Here is a 16,138-nt window from a genome sequence, read left to right as displayed (position 1 = left end):
ACCAGCATAATTTCATTAAAGTAGACAAAAGCAGTAAAGAGGAGCAGAACAAATTAGGTTTGTGCCTTTCTACTTACTAACTTTGAAAAAGAAGGTGGATAGTTCTAGGGATCATTTCACATTTATCCGTGTTTACATTGCAGAGAAGTCAAAATTTAAAATTTGGACAAGACTGGTAACAGATGCATTCCCCTTACCTTCCTGCAATACCACAGGCAACCAGAACTGCATCACACATACCAAAGAAGAGAAGGCTGAGTGAGAGATGAAATTCCAGTTCTGGTCATAGAAGAAAACTGATTTGGCAGGGGGAAAGGGGAAAGTTACTAATTAAAATTTATCTAAGAAATGCCTCAGTAAAAGAATCATCAATCTATTTCAGCTGAAGTCTGAAAGAGGCACATTTGAGGCTAAAATGACAATAATTAACACACCAATGGTACTGACATAAAACACCAGTAGATGCTTTTTAACTGCTAATTAACCTCTGGCTTCTATAAGTATCCTTTAAAAAATGCACATCTTCATCACCTTCTTTGCTGCTCACTAGCAATCACATAGTTTATACTATTAGTCAGACCATGCTGCAGATTGCTCCTGGTCCTTTTGACCCGTTTCCATTTCCAAATTACTGCACAACCTTCCCAATCTAATGACACTTGCAAACATCTGCACTTGCTGCAGGTGCCCTTCCTATTTCTAAAAATTAATTAACGAAAGTTAATTATTTCTTAATGTATTGTTTCTCTCTCTTGTTTCAATTAATATCTGAGTTATTGAAGTGGATCATTTCTATTAGTTTGTTTTCACGAAGTTGGAAAACTCTAACTCCACTATCATCTTAATTACTTACAAATGAAGGGTAAAATGCCTTCTTTTCTGTGGCAAAGCTCCAAAAGATGTAATGGAGACGGGATGTCGCGGCAAACCTACATTCCCTACACATTCCTCCAGTCTCACCAGGACCACTCAGGCACTGGAGGCGAAGCGTGCGTGCCGTGCACAAGCACAAGTATACAGTTCCAGGACACAGAGCCCACCACATCTTTTACTTTATAATAGTGGTGCCAGATTTTCAGCAACACATGTTATGTTTAAACAAAGCAGTAATTGAATATTCTGTCTGCTGCATAGAAAAAAATTAGTTCATCCTCCTTTTCCTCTCCCAAAGAAATAGCATTCCAATACTTTTTTACCTAGCCTGGATTCCTATAGAAATTAAAAGGGGTTTGAGATCATTATCTCTTCATGTGTATAATAAATCTCTGTGTGTGTCCACATGTGTGCACACATACGTGCTTGTACATACTTGTGTGTTGTGCAAGAGAAAGGGAACAAGAACAAACAGTAGCCAATTTTAACCACATCTGACAGAGCAATAAAATGCTGAAAATGCTACATTCCTATACATTTCATAAGAACAGGCTGCTAAGAAAAAGGAGACCCACTGCAGCTTGAGTTAAACCCTTATTAAACACCAAGAAAACTGCAACGATGAAAGATGTTATGAATACCCACCCACAGGAAAAGCTGCAGCCAGAGCTTCCAGCTACGTAGACCTAGGAGAATCCAAAGATTTGCCCAAGGGAAACAAAGCCCTATCAGATTTGCAGCTCACAGGACTACTGGTTTGTGCTGGATTTCTAATCCATCACTGTCCTGCTCTGAAGATAACATACTCCATTTTTGCCCCTTGACTTCAGGGGAAAAAAAAAATTATTTTTTTTTAATACAGATTTCTCAAACCTGATGAGCTGAAACCTAAGATGAAAGGAAGGACCAGAACTGGTTCTTAAAAACCCCATGCGATACCCTCACCAGCATCCACACATACAGCACACTAGACAAAGAGAAAACAGCATCTTCAGTTTCTGGTGCACTGGAGACTGGAGAAAAACTTCATACTCTGTCAGCCTGGACTTTGGTCTTAAGTTAGCAAGAGTCAGTACTATTAAAAAGCCTTTCATCTCACCTTCTGACCTGTCACATCACTTATGTCCATTCTCAAAAGTTTGGTGAGAGACATGCATGTTGGGTCTTTAGATTTCCCTTTTTTTTCTGTAATACTGGTGTGGTATCTGTGCAGAGGACACAGCTGGAGGAGGGAGTTAAGTCAGGGTTCTTGGCAATGTTGACCTTGCCAGTGCAGTGCAGAGTCCTTGGCTCTGCTGGTCTGCCAGAGACTCCTGCCAGTGTCACATCTCTTTGGCATATCACTTGGGTGGTAAAGGAAAGCTGAAAGTGAGAGAGGACCCAAACACAGTCATGCACCATGGATCAGTAAGCAGACTATCTTCAAGAAGACACCCAGTATAGTGTTTGTCTCAGTCACGTTTCCTCCCTGTTTGTAGCTTGGGAGTGGTTTGACAAAGTTTGTTTCCTTCACCCCCTAGTTGTGTGTTCATCACCTGTCAGTCACACATCCAGGGACAAACTCTGGCACTCCAACATTCACAATCCCTTCTGGATGACTGCCTGACTTTTTATGTTCTAGTCACAGTAAGTCACCTTTCATCTATACCTCTCTTCTGCACTGTATACCCTCAGACCTTTCTTTGCTAGGCACGTTCACATCTCTAAAAATACAATCCAGGAACTTTTTATTCTTCTTGTTGTGCAGCAAGGAAACTTGTCTCTTAAGCTCGGCAGTCTTGCTTTTGGGTGCTGAGGCAATCAATGCACCTATGCTGCCTTGGATGCCTGTAGCCATATCTCGCAGTGCTCTGATACACTGTCCTTCGTACCCCACACAAAGGAAGGAGAGCTAATGAAAGAATTCAGCAGCCAAATCCTGCTATTCCCCTCTTCTTCCGAAAGAGATTAACTCCAAAAAAAGAGAAGTGCCCATTCTTATCACAGGGTGACAAAGGGATGTGTGTGGTATTGTTATTATTCTTGCTGCTGCATGTTTGTGAGGTTATCTTGAAATATTTTCTATGAAATTTTTTTGGGGGGTCTTTTGTTGCAAAGAGTATAATAATAACCTAAATGGTAATAAGAATCTCCAAATCTTGGAGCAATAAAGTCTTCCGAACCCTTAACTTCTAAACTTTAACAGTCTTCTAAACTAGCTACATTTTGCAATTTTATGGGAAAATAAATACCCATTCAATTTAGTATGTTATATCTATCAGTCCCTATTCTTCCTAGTGTAAAATAAGTTAGATGAGTAGCCTACTTTTTGTGCTTTGTCATTCATTACTTAAGGATATAGAGAGGAAGTTAGAACAGCATGTTGGTTAACTAAGTAAATATTTAACAAATTGACTCTGATTTTAACAATCTAAGGGAACAGTATCATAAAACCTTAGAAATTTGGCAGTATTCATCTGAGGTTTTTTATGTGACTCTCAAGTTAGTCATTGGAGCCATTTCATTTCCTGGATGAATTATGTAATTCCTGTAGTAGGACAGTTTAACATAAACACGTATAATAAAACAAGTCAGTTAAATCTGCAAGTTAATTCTAGGCCAAAGGGAGAAAGCTGCCTCCTTCTTATTTACTGTTCCCTAAGGAGTCAAGGCCTCAGAGCAGTAGGACTCTGTACGGACTAAAAGTTAAACTCACATTTGATTTCTGAGTTCCTGGGACCCAGACCCTTACAGTTCTGTTGTAATTCACATTTGGATGTGCTGTAGTCAGCAAACATTTCCTTATACCCCTGATATTCAGGCAACGGAGGAGACAGGCTGGGAAGCAGGTTTCTAAAGGTCACAGAAAAAAAAAAAAACAGCAGAGAACAATTTCAGGGGTTTACAAATTACCTGTGAAATTTAGCAATCTACCCTGGGGCTTTCCACGGGGAAAAGAAACTTACTGGTAAAAGTCAGCATAAAGGACTCTGATTTTTGGCTTCTGTAAAGTGTGAGTTAAACACCACTTTTGTCAAATAGAAATCTATAAGAATTATTGTATGTTAATGATTTCCCACAGGGGCAAAGAGGCAGCCATTTGCTCATCAAAAATGAGCAGCAACCAACACGACAGTGAGCTGATGATCCTTTCTCCCATTTCCTCATTGGTTTGTCTACTGTTTGTCCACATTTGCTGTGCAGGTCATCAGCATGAGGATTATAAGCAGAGACTTCACAGGGAACATAACTTGTGGTGTCCTAAGTGAAAAAGCCTCAACCTGCCCAGTATTTCATGGTTAATTCAATTCCCCATTTCAGCCTGTACCAGACTATTTAGAATGTATTAACCGAGTCTGAGAACCCCCAACTAGAGACTATGCAAAGTATTTTCATTGCTGCAGCTAATCTACGAAGACAAATATTATTGTGTTTACACTGTGAGAAACAAAATATCCTTATCTCCAATAAAAAACATTTGCTCTTTGTTGGATACCAACACTGTTCAACTCCAAAGCTGTTTGAAATCCTGGCTTGTTGCTTATCTAACTCAGTGGTGCCTGTACTAGAAGGAAATCAGACCTCCTTCTGATACTGTTCTACCTCCCTGCTTGAGGACTCAATCTGTTGAGGATGTTCTCCTCATGAAATCTCTTTTGGTCATGGAAGAGATTATCCCCATTTCACGGACATGAGTGAGATGTTCAAGAGTGACAAGAGCCTTGCCAGAGGTTACACATGAAGTCTCATGGCAGGACCAAGTAATAAAGTCCCATTTTTTAAATCCCAGTCCATCCTCTATTTCACCATCTTTTTACCTCAAAGAAGAAAAATGGATCAACATTATTCCTTGTCCTCTCTTTTGAACAAGAGCCTAATTATTTGACTACTGCTCTATTCCATTCTCCAGAAAACATTTTTCCTTACTTTTGTAGATTTTCCCCATACCTTCATGATTTACAAATTGCTGCCATACAGCATCAGTTAGTGTCCCGGGAAGCAGCAGGCCAGTTGTGGACACAGCTCCCAAGCAGTACCAGCCCAGGTTCTGTCTGTACTGTGCATCTGTAGTGATGCGGAATGAGAAAAACTCAAGGCATTAATGGTGAGAGATGCTCTGAATTCAGCAGTATCTCACTGTCCTCTTGGGTGCCCCAATGCCTGAGCAGGGAATCCTGCAAAGCCCATAGAGATCCTGCTGCTGCCTGCCCCATGCTCTCTGCTTTGGACCATTTTGCACACACCAACTTGAGCTTTTCAGCCTGGATGTTAATAGAAGCCATTCCCAACATTTTGTCAATTAGTTCTACTACCAAGATACTGGATGGAGACAACTTAGATCTGGTTTTCCACCTTTTTTTTTTTTTTAAGGTTGTGCTGCACTTAATAAAACCCCCAAACTAATCTTTCCAAGCCCACCACCTGTGCAGTATTAGTAGCTGTTTCCTTGTGGGACAGTACACTTCTCTCAATCATCTCTGTATGGTTTTCAAGCCTTACCATCCGCCCATCTAAGTTGTTAATTCTCTGTGACATTTCCCTGTATTTTTCTTTCAGAGAAGAAAGGGACCGTTGAAGAATATCGTGCAGTATCTCAAGCAGTTCCCAAATTAATTCCTCAAGGATCAGGCTGGTGAGAGGGCAGCACAACTCAGAGGCAGAGCCCAGCAGAATTTGTGGAGGAACCTTTGAGCCAGCAGCATGCTGCTTGAAAAGCCTTTCTCCTTTAGACACATTTGTGCCTCAAATCACTCACTACCAAATACAGAATGTATTCTTTAAAGGATACTACTTTCCCCACATGAGGTATATAAAACTGATGGAAAAAGCAAAGCTGAAAAATACAATGATACCATATGAGACGTGATTAAATCAAAATGCCCGCACAGCCTGACCTGGTGGCCATACAGGCCTTCACTTTACTCGCACAGGTAGGTGTATGAGATAGAACCAGACTGCCCAGGGGAGTAGAGGTATCCACACACACATGCTGCCAGCTATGGGATAGACCATGCGGGCACACGGCGTTCAAGCAGCCTGTCTGCATGTAGGAAGGGGCATTCAGCAGGACCACTGTTAATAACAGGAAGATATTAAAAGTAACCAAAGCAAAGAGGCACTGGCGGTTCACAGTTGCCGCTCCCACTGTCGTCATATGTGGCCATCACGGAAATGGTCAGTCTCAACTTTTTGTCTCAGTCAGATAGAAAACAACATTATCAGGTCCTTTCCCACCAGGGCTCCAGACCCAGGCACCCACTGCTCCCTTGGCCCCTGGCCTTTCTGCCCTGTTGCCCTCTGGCTGCTCCTGCAACGCAAGCACTGCAGAGCGATGGGTAAGGCAACAGCGCATGCCTTAGGCACACACACTCACCCGAGAAGCCCAGAAAAAATGCAGTGCAGTACGTGTATTTTTACATTTGAAGTGAAATAATGATATAAAAAACTGCCTAATTTGCATGGTTTACATAACATATCCTATAATCAGGAAAGGTAGTTCCTAGGAAAAAGTAAAGCATGAGTAGGAGAAGGATAAAGTCCTTCTTGCTACTTTTTAATCCCTTTCTTGCTGTATATGCTTCCTTTTTCCCTCCCAGGAAGCAGTCTTGCATTTTAGGGGCAATTCTTGATCTAAAAAACATTCTAGATTCTTTCACACGAAGAAAAAAACGTTTCTGATTCAGTGCTTACACTGGGTAGTTGTTTTAGTCCCAAAAACTGTGGCCAGCAAGACTAGGGCAGTGATCATACCCCTGTACTCAGAACTGGTAAGGCCAGACCTCCAATTCTGTGTTCAGTCTTGGGCTCCTCACTACAAGAAAGACATTGAGGTACTGAAGCATGTTCAGAGAAAGGCAAGGAAGATGTTGAAGGGTCAAGACAGAAAGTCATGTGAAGAGCAGCTGAGGGAGCTGGGGCTATTTAGTCTGGAGAAAAGGAGACACAGGGGGGACCTCATTGCTCTCGGCAGCTACCTGAAAGGAGGTTGTAGCAAGGTGGGGTTTGGTCTTTTCTCCTAAGTAACAAGCAACAGAGCAAGAGGAAACAGCCTCAAGTTGTGCCAGGGGAGGTTTAGATTAGATGTTAGGCAAAATCTCTTCACTGAAAGGGTTATCAAGCATTGAAACAGGCTGCCCAGGGAAGTGGTGGAGACACCATCCCTGTAGGGATTTAAAAGCCATGTAGATGTGACCCTTAGGGACACGGTTTAGTGGTGCACTTGGCAGTGCTGGGTTTAACGCTGGACTTGATCTTAAAGAACTTTTCCAATCTAAAAAATTCAATGATTCTAAAAAAGGAGGAATAACTCTCCCTCCCTTTGTTTCTTTTCCACTTTTGCCCAGTCCCTGGTCTGCTTCCTCTGTGGCTGATCTCATCTCTGTGTTTTTCTCATATATCTTGTGAGATTGCTCACTCCATCCATCACCTGTGCATTTGACACACATTTGCTTCCATGCCAAAGTCCCGAGTGAGCTCTGTTATGTAGTCCAAACCAGCTCAAAGTTGCAGCCACCTACCTTGTCTGCCAGCACTGCTTAAACTTCTCTCTCTTCAGGTATGTCCTTGACAGGTGTTTTGAGCTGATCCAGGCTTCGTTGTGGGGGCCCAAAACCCTCAGAGCTGGTGGTCCCAGCTGGGCTCATTTGCTCCTTCCCACCAGTGCTGCCCTGAAAGCCATTAAGGCACAACATTCGCCAGGAAACAATGACCTTGAGCAAATTCCCTCTGCTGCTGCAACACAAAGTATGAAAAGCAAGATCACAAATACTGCTGCAATAAGGTATTCTAGGTTTTGATGCACATCTGCTTGAACATTCAAAGATCCCAGCTCATCTCAACAGCTTTTAGACTTTGTCAGCATTTGCCTTGGTGTTTCTTTACCTCATACATAAAGACTAAAAGCCACTATTCAGGCCAAAACTAAAGGCTACACAAGCAAATGGACCGTTCATTTGTTGTGTAGTGTTTAACCATGGTATGAAATGAGCCATAAGAAAATGGCAGCCATTTACTGGAATTAACACACTTAGAAATAGATTGGGATAGTCATAATAACAAGATGCAACTTATATACCAGAAAAGCCTGTGCTTTGAGTTGTGTGCATCTGTTGCAAAATAGCACTTAGATGCTGCAGCACTGGGTGGTCATGCTGCTTGGTTGAATGAAAGGAAAAAACCAGACATGAGAGGAGAAAGCAAACTGTCCCTGCCCCTTGGGTCAGAGCACTGACAGTCTGCCCGCTCTGTTGCTCTGCCTGAGCACCTGAATCTGATCATACTTGCACTTCTGAGACATGAATACAAATATATCCCTTAAGTGCTGGCCAGCTGATTGCTTCTGTCTTGCAACATTTTGATATTGATTTTGGTATCCTTTTCTTATAAGGCTGATAAATACAATCTGAACATTGAGGAAACTGGAAGATCCAGTGTACTTCCACACTGACATTGCATTCCTAGAAGGTAAATCTAGTTAAGGCAAATCTTACCCCTCTGCAGGAACTCAAAGAAAACGCCACATACTCCTAGTTTAGATCTTTGATCCACCAGCTTTACACATGGAGCACAGCATGCCTTCCATGGAATTTTGCTGAGGGCTATTTTTCCCTCGTACTGCCAGTTGAGACCCCAGGAGGTGCAGTGTGCGTCTGTTCCAGCTGCAGGACAACAGCTGGGGGTCAAGAAAATCAGAGGCAGAACGGGCATCAAAACTATTTTCTGACTCATCACAAAAAAGCAATAGAGGAAAAAAAGTCTTTAAAATCCTCTCAAGATGTTTTTAATATTAAACATTAAAAATTATACAGATGTGATACAAGTTGCTCCCAAATAAACGAGAACTTTACAATCAGCTATTAGAATACTGTACAGTTTATAGTAATACTATTAAAACATAAAAATATTTACAGTCTTCTCTTCTAACCCAGGGATGTGCCAAAATGCAAAAAATAATTCTGGTAACAAGAAGACTTACAGACAAAATTGTCTTGCAACATTTCCCAAGCTGCAAATAGTGGAAATGCATTGGGATCCTGCTTGTTCACAGACACGGTTTAAACAGCAAACATCGGGTTTAAATATCAGGTCTCATCATAGGAGAGACACTCTACAGCTCCTGCTGGACACCTGGCAGTGGGTATCTCCCACCTTGGTCTTGGTCTCAATTAAGTTAAAAGAAGTGAATGAAACAGCATACCACATTCTCTATACTCTTACTAATGAACTGTTTCTAGCTGCTCTACGTTGGAAGTTTCTGAGCATCAGCCAATACTAGTCTTCTCATTATAGTGGTGCAAAGAAAGCCAGTAGTGGCTCCAAGGTTGGATAGGATTTAATGCTAAACACAGTACTAACAGATGAGTAGAAGGTATAATCAATCTATTTCACTGTTAGCCTACAGAGATATTTCCTTTGCAATTCAAGGCAAGGATCCAAGTATCTCCTAACTGTGCCTTCTTAGCTGCTATACTGGATTAGCCACTAGGGACTACAAAAGAAATTGTCCCATTCTGTTGAAGCCCAGTCAAGCAGGCAGTGGCAGGACTACCAGAGTCATATCCAAGTGGCCTGGCAGGGATGGGCACCTCAGTGGGGCTGTGCCACAGCCTCGGTAAGCCAGACCAACAGTGGATTATCCTGTCATGTCTTGTGGTTGCTTATATCCCACCACGAAGTTCTTGCTTCCCTTTCTTGGCCTATGATATCTTCTTTCTATTCCCTTCATCCCTAGCTGTCCTTGGTATTTATAGAAGTTTTAATTCTCTTTTGTTCAGCTTTATTTATTTTGTTTTCTTGTTGTTCTCAGTATTTCCACCCAAAGATACATGCTTTCTCCTCTCCTTTCAACATGCACATTTGGAACAAACAGCCACTGTGTGATCTCTGTACTTGTCCCTGCACAACCAAGGAGAAGAGAGGCATTGAGTAGAAATGAGAAAAAGAAATAGGGAATGAGGCTGAGTTCATTGCAGCTGCTGTGGTGCCTCTGAGCAAGGCTAGTCCTCCTACATGAGCCTAGAGCCTCCTACCTGCCCCATATCAACAGCAATGACTTTAGCAACCTAAATGTCACAAGGCTTTGCCTCCTTCTGCCTGACGTTCAGACAGTGCAGGGCATGTGGGAAAGAACTCACTCATTAAAATAACACCTTCAGTGGATCTTTTCTGAACCTCCTAAAATGCCAAGCAGCTACAGTGTTTCCAACAGGTCAGTGCAGAAGATACACAGCTCCCTGGATAACTCACCATGGTTCCCAGCTCTTCTTTTCCTGAATTCTTTTGAATCCTGGTAACCCCCGCATCACACCCACCACAAAGTGGGGTTCCAGCTGGCACTCTCCTACTGTGACATTGCACTGGGACCTGCCAGGACCTTACACCTCCTGTCCCAGTTCCTCCACCATACTGGTGTGGAGGAAATGGAATGCTGCCTTTGGCCGGTGACCTCCATGTGCCCCTCAAAAATCCCAGAGGGATGTGTGGGCCTTGTGAGCTCTTGCATACACATTCCTTGATATGACTGGAGTGTTATAAACTTCAGAGAAAAACAGGCTGCCATTTAGAAAAAGTAGTCTTAAAAATTCTTTATAGTAACAGCAAGTAATTTTTACATGGCTGATGTCTTTGAAATACTGAGTAATATCATGTATTCAGAGAGTCATAGCAAGATTTTTGTCTTGAGAATGGTTAATTTCCTGAAGCGCATATCAAAATCCCACCCAATGAATCCCTTCTGTGCAACCAAGCTTTCCTTGTTAAAATTCTACACAAGCATATTTCCTCCCTGCTCCCTCAGGTACCATTCTCCCTATGTACACTGCAATAACAACTGCGCCTTTACTAAAACTGAACACAATAACCAGGTCTTTGTAGAGGATAATTAACAGCCAGCAGTGAATCTTTGTGCTTATTCAATGGGATATGAATGAGTTATGAAAATTCTTTGCTGGAGAGGTAATGGGATATTGTTAAGTTTACATATGCTTCGCCTCTTGCATGATAGCATATTTATGGTGTTCATAGTTTAAAGTCAGAAATATGTACACATATATTATGCATTTGTATTCAGGCAGTTATGCCTCAACATGTTTGCCTCCCTTTTTGTCATTAACAAAATCCCCACTCCATCTGCATCTAATCTAAATTCCTCGTGTCCATTCTGAGCAGGATGAGTAGACCTGAGCCTCTCCAGCTGTTCCTAGAGATGCAAAGGTTCATTTCTGGAATTGAATTTCCACGGTCTTACATAAACTATCTAGGTTAGTGCCCTCACACAGGATACTTCACAGAGTACTTGGAGGTAAATATGATGACATTACACAGTTCTGAAATACATGGAGCCTGTAAATTTTTGTGTGCTTTTAATTTCATGATAGAAAACTGTCATGTGGTTCTTCACTACTGACCAGCTAAGTATGTGAGGAAAGTAGCAACTCTCATTTGCAGTAGTGTATATATATCCATAGAGTGTATTCATGTTTGTATATACATTATATATCTAAAATACAGAAATACCTCTCAACACTTAAGACTAAAAAACAATTGTAGCATAATTGAAATGGGAGCATGGTTTTTTTAAAGAAGAAATACTAATGACCATTGCTACAAAGGTAAAAGGAAGAAAATATATCCAGATATGTTTAAAAAATAATTAGTAAATAAAAATTTATAACAATAATTTATAATAATTAGTAAAACAGAACAGCTCTCACCTGACTGCACATTGCACGTGAACTCCCTCATCACCAGGGCGTCTTGAGATGCAACTGCTTGAGTGCAACAGACAGATGGGGACGTGCTGAGCTTTGTCACTGCTGTTACTTGAGTTTGCATTGCTAAGCACACACAAAAACTTGGGAACGCTCCCAGAAAAGGACTCTCTTCATCTAACCTTAGGCCTGTGAAATGGTTGGAAAAGCAATAATGTGATTGCTGGCATACCAACAAGTGTGCCAGGCAGCCGGTCTGGTGTAGGCTGGAAATCGACCACAACAGGGAATTTCCCATTGCAGGTCAGAGTTTGCCAAAACTGGAAAGATGGTCACACTTCACACCAGTACTCCCAGCAATAGCCCTCACACCATTTCTGTAATTGTTACTGAATAGGTGGGGGTTTTCTTCTCCCTTGCAACCTCAAAATCCCCTTTCAGTCCAGCAAGTCATTCACACTGAAGGTGTGTTTCCAAAGTGATGATCTTAAGAGAGGATGGGGAATAAAAACATTGCAGCCATCAGCTGCAGCAGAGCAGCCCTCACCTCCGAGGTGACCTCCAAAGGTACCCTTAGAGCCTCTGACCTCCTCCGCCCTTCTATCGTAATTTAAAGGAGTCTTTAATTGTTTTTTTCTTTGAAAACTAACAGGGACAGATGAGAGGTTTTACAGGATGGTTTGTTTATTTGTTTGTTTTCCTTTTGAAATTAGGTCCTGTCTCTCCCAGAAGGGTTTCTGGCTAACTGGACAGCTAATGAAACAATAATATTGTCTGAGACAGGGGAGTCAAAGTCTGGAGGGGAAACACATTTTTGTATTTATTTTTTGTTTTTAATCTGACTGCTTAGCATTCCTTCTTCCTAGTTGACATTTACTGGAGTTCGGTCATCAACGGACATTTTGGAGAAAAAAGCTTGTTGTAAAATATCCAAGAGGTCCACTCTTCCTAGCAAAGCTTCCACTCTAACAAACAGCTGCCAGCCCACAGAATGGTATTTCACGCAAGACCAGCATTTAGTACTGTGCACATTTTAGGGGTTAAGCAAAGCAAAAAAAAAGAGGATTTGTCTTTTAAGTATCTGTCCACTGCCTTTTTAACCATTGCACAAAAGAAAACAATAAAAAACCACGAAGTGTTCTGTAAACCACCTGTGAACAGGAGACACAATGAGTAGGAGATATTTAGTTCATTTGCAGGCATTTCTTCTATGCATCGTAAAACATGTGCTCTGTAGTCCTTAGCTAATGTGTCCTGTGCTGTGGTATAAATGAATGTGAACAGTTTGAACTGCTGGCCAGAAGGGCACTCAACAAGTGCTGCACTTGAAGTTATTTATTGCACAGATGAGTTAAAAACGAGTCTGATTCTGCACAGGTGCAAAAAAGCCACTCTTTGTACAGGAGAGTGTTTTGACATTAGATTAGGTTCAATAGATGATGATGGAGATGCATATGATGAATTTGTAACTATGGGGAAGCGAAGCATTGCTCCTGACCCAGATAAAATCCGAAGAGCTTTGCTGATGTCCGCACAGGAGGAGTCCTGCCTGCCTGCCCCTGCAGCCCTGCAGCTCCTGCCTGGGGCTGACAATGCTCCAGCACCTTTCCCAGCTCCGGCAGCCTCATCACAGCGACAAACACAAACATGGATTACTACACTAAACATGTCAAAGCTAAGTCAATAGTTTAATAACCACTATTAAGGCTTTTCCAAATCCATTTAACAACTGTAAATTATTCCAAAATAAAATAGCCTCAGCCAATCAGCTGTACAGTCACTGACCCACAACTATGTGCTTATTTCTCAATTAAGCAAATGTCCACACGCTGGTTGGCATTAGCTGCTTTTGTGGTTTTGTATGTTGCAAGATGCAGTGTATAAATCCCTCTCCCCTGCCTGAGAGCCTCAGCTGTATCTGACACCAGGTACTGCAGCTTCATCCTGGAGAGGAGGCTGGTGCTGGGATAGACCTCTCCACTCCAGTCGTCCCCTGCTATGCCCTCCCACATCCCCCAGCTAAAAATGCTGCCCAAACCCCCCTGGGCCTGCCAGGGCGCAGGACCACCCTGAAGTCCCATGATTACCTGTGCAAGGAGAAGTGTCGCTCACTGGCTGGAGTCATCCCTGAGGTCACTGGGACTGAGTGGGGGCTGCTGCCCTCACCTCTTGGAGCAGCATCTGAACTCCAGTCAGGCTTGCTGGGTCCTGGGTGCTTCGCCGGCACCAGGGAGACAACCTGGCAGCGGCAGAGCCGGCATTGCCAGTGAGGCAGAGCCTCGATGAGCCTGTGGCACTGCCAGTCGTTCAAAGCCGAAGAGTTTATAGTGGCCAATCAGCCCATCGCAGGGAGTGGGGAGAGCCCGGCAGGCACAGCAGGAATAATTGGAGGGAGCTCCTAATTAATTTGATAATAACCCTATCCTGTATTAACACACTCCACATGCAAAAATGGGTAAAAAGTGCCAATTAGTGAAAGTGAAAAAGAACGCGTGATGGGGATTCAGGGAACCTCGCAGCCAAGGCCTGACAGCGGGCAGGTGTGCCAGGCCCTCAGAGGCACTGTCCTTCCTCCTGCACTGGAGTGACGTGCCCTCAGCCTTTATAGCCTTGTGCCTGCTATAGCCTGTGCCTCCTATGGAAGGAGTTAGCTTCCTTCTCAGTACTTGCACCCATCAACCAGCTGTAGATGGGCTCATGGTACATTTTAGGGGTGCTCTAAATTTTTTTCCTAGTTGGTTTTGCAAGACCTAAAATCCTCATTCTCCTCAAATGCAGGGGAGCCTGTGGGAACTGAGTGCATGCAAGGCCTAAGGACTGGTAGAGCCAATACAGCAGGGCCTCTGCTTCTTTGAAAGGGGCTGTAGCTGCGTGGCCAAACTGGGCATCAACAGACATTTTAATCCTTCCACAGCCATCATTTTTTTATTGTTCAGTCTGCCAGGAGGTTTGGGGTGAAGAGGGCAGAGCAGCCCTCTGCACTTGAAGTTATTTATTGCACAGATGAGTTAAAAACGAATCAGATTTAGGATTTAATTTCTAAATACTGGTGTTGGCCTGCCACCAGCATGTAAGATAGCCCTTTTTTTTCTTCTTCTTCTATTAATCTGTATCAAGCTGTTTCATATTTTCACTCCTGAATTTTCTTAAAACTGTCAGCTTTCTGTATTACAGCCTAATCCCAGCACCAAAACTGGCCAATTCAATATATTTTTCAGAAAATATACAGAAAATTTTCAGAAAATATACGACTCAATGTTGTTAAAATTTTACTAGGTATCTTGTACTTACCACTTATAAAACTCCCATAAAGCATGCAGCTCTAATGAGCTCCAGCTTGCTTTCTGGGCAATTATGAAAGAGTGGGGGTTTTATTAATATTTGTGAACAGAAATCCATGCTCTGTGGATACTATTGTGATCACTGGAACAGACAAGTGGTGTTTACTTATTTCCTAATCTTGCAAAGCAGAGGGCAGGTGTAGGCATTTCTGTATTCCCATCATTGAGCAGTTCACAGAGCTGACAAGGAGAGGAAAAGAGAGAAGAGACAAGGATTTGCTGCTGGCTCCTGTTGGGACCAGAGCAGAGAAAGGGAACTCAAGTCCAACAGCTTGTCTTACAGCGGCAGGAAGTGACTTCCTGACACTCAATGTCCAGTACTTGCTTTCATGCACAGGAAAAGGATTGTTGGGCTTAAACAGGTGCCCCCAACACCACAGTGTCCCACATGTCAGGGTCACCAGCCCTTGGGGAAGTCAGCCGGGGGGTAAACAGATGAGAGGGCAATCGCAGTAAGTTCTCACCTGGGTGGGGATGTCTGTGCCTATCATGCCAATGGGGGTGAGCTGCACCCCAGCACCCTTGGCACACCCACATGTCCTCACCTGGGCTGAAATCATGTTTAACAAAGCCTCAGAGGAACCCTCCACCCTTGAGGAGCCCCCCCAGGCTGAGGAAGCAGAGAGTCAGGAGAGGGAGCCCAAAGTTGCAGCATGAGGAGGAAGTGGGGGTTGTACCTGTGCAGCAAAGCTGAGGAAGATTCCTCTCTGCATGTGGCAGTATCTCTAATGCTGGGGCCAAATCTTGGGTTTAAAACAAAGGCAAAAAGGAAAACTCTCCAAACATTCATAAGCCTCTTTAGAAAGCTTCAATTTAAGGTGAACCACAAAGCAGGCACCTTGCCACCAGGACTGCACTGCTTTTAGCTGATCGCATCTGTAATGGCAACCCAAGCATGCTGTTAAATGCTTTAATGCAGCCCTCTGGTCCCCAAAGCAACTTCCTCCTGTGAATGCCAGAGCCAGATCTCTGCTACAGCAAGCTTTAAATCTGGAAACACAAACTACTCTCCCATCTTGTTAGAGAATCAAAGTATTCACTGGGACACAGCAAACAGTAAACTGAATGCCCAAGTTAGGGGTAAGGAAGGCTATGTCTCTCTCTGCTTTGAGAGCACTCATGTTTGGGAAGTGTCGTTGACTAATAGTGGGAGCACTCGGTCACGGCACAGTCTGCCTTCTGGCTTTTAATTAAACAATGATACAAAGAGGCTGTCCTTTGTACCACATGCAACAG

At 42.9% G+C, this 16,138-nt stretch overlaps 1 long non-coding RNA gene across 1 annotated transcript; it reads right to left on the bottom strand.

The window, feature by feature from the left end:
• Window positions 1-1,910: 1,910 nt before the first annotated feature.
• On the bottom strand, window positions 1,911-10,079 carry LOC116789532. The gene is made up of 4 exons (XR_004358071.1): window positions 10,002-10,079; window positions 7,371-7,581; window positions 3,569-3,705; window positions 1,911-2,235 (listed from the first exon to the last, which is right to left on the bottom strand). It is a non-coding gene; the product is annotated as an uncharacterized LOC116789532 (long non-coding RNA).
• Between the last annotated feature and the right edge of the window lie 6,059 nt (window positions 10,080-16,138).

This window comes from Chiroxiphia lanceolata, chromosome 7 (assembly GCF_009829145.1).
Source record: "Chiroxiphia lanceolata isolate bChiLan1 chromosome 7, bChiLan1.pri, whole genome shotgun sequence".
Lineage (NCBI taxonomy): Eukaryota > Metazoa > Chordata > Aves > Passeriformes > Pipridae > Chiroxiphia > Chiroxiphia lanceolata.
Note: the sequence above shows the minus strand (reverse complement) of the source record. Positions and strands in the feature narration are given on the sequence as shown.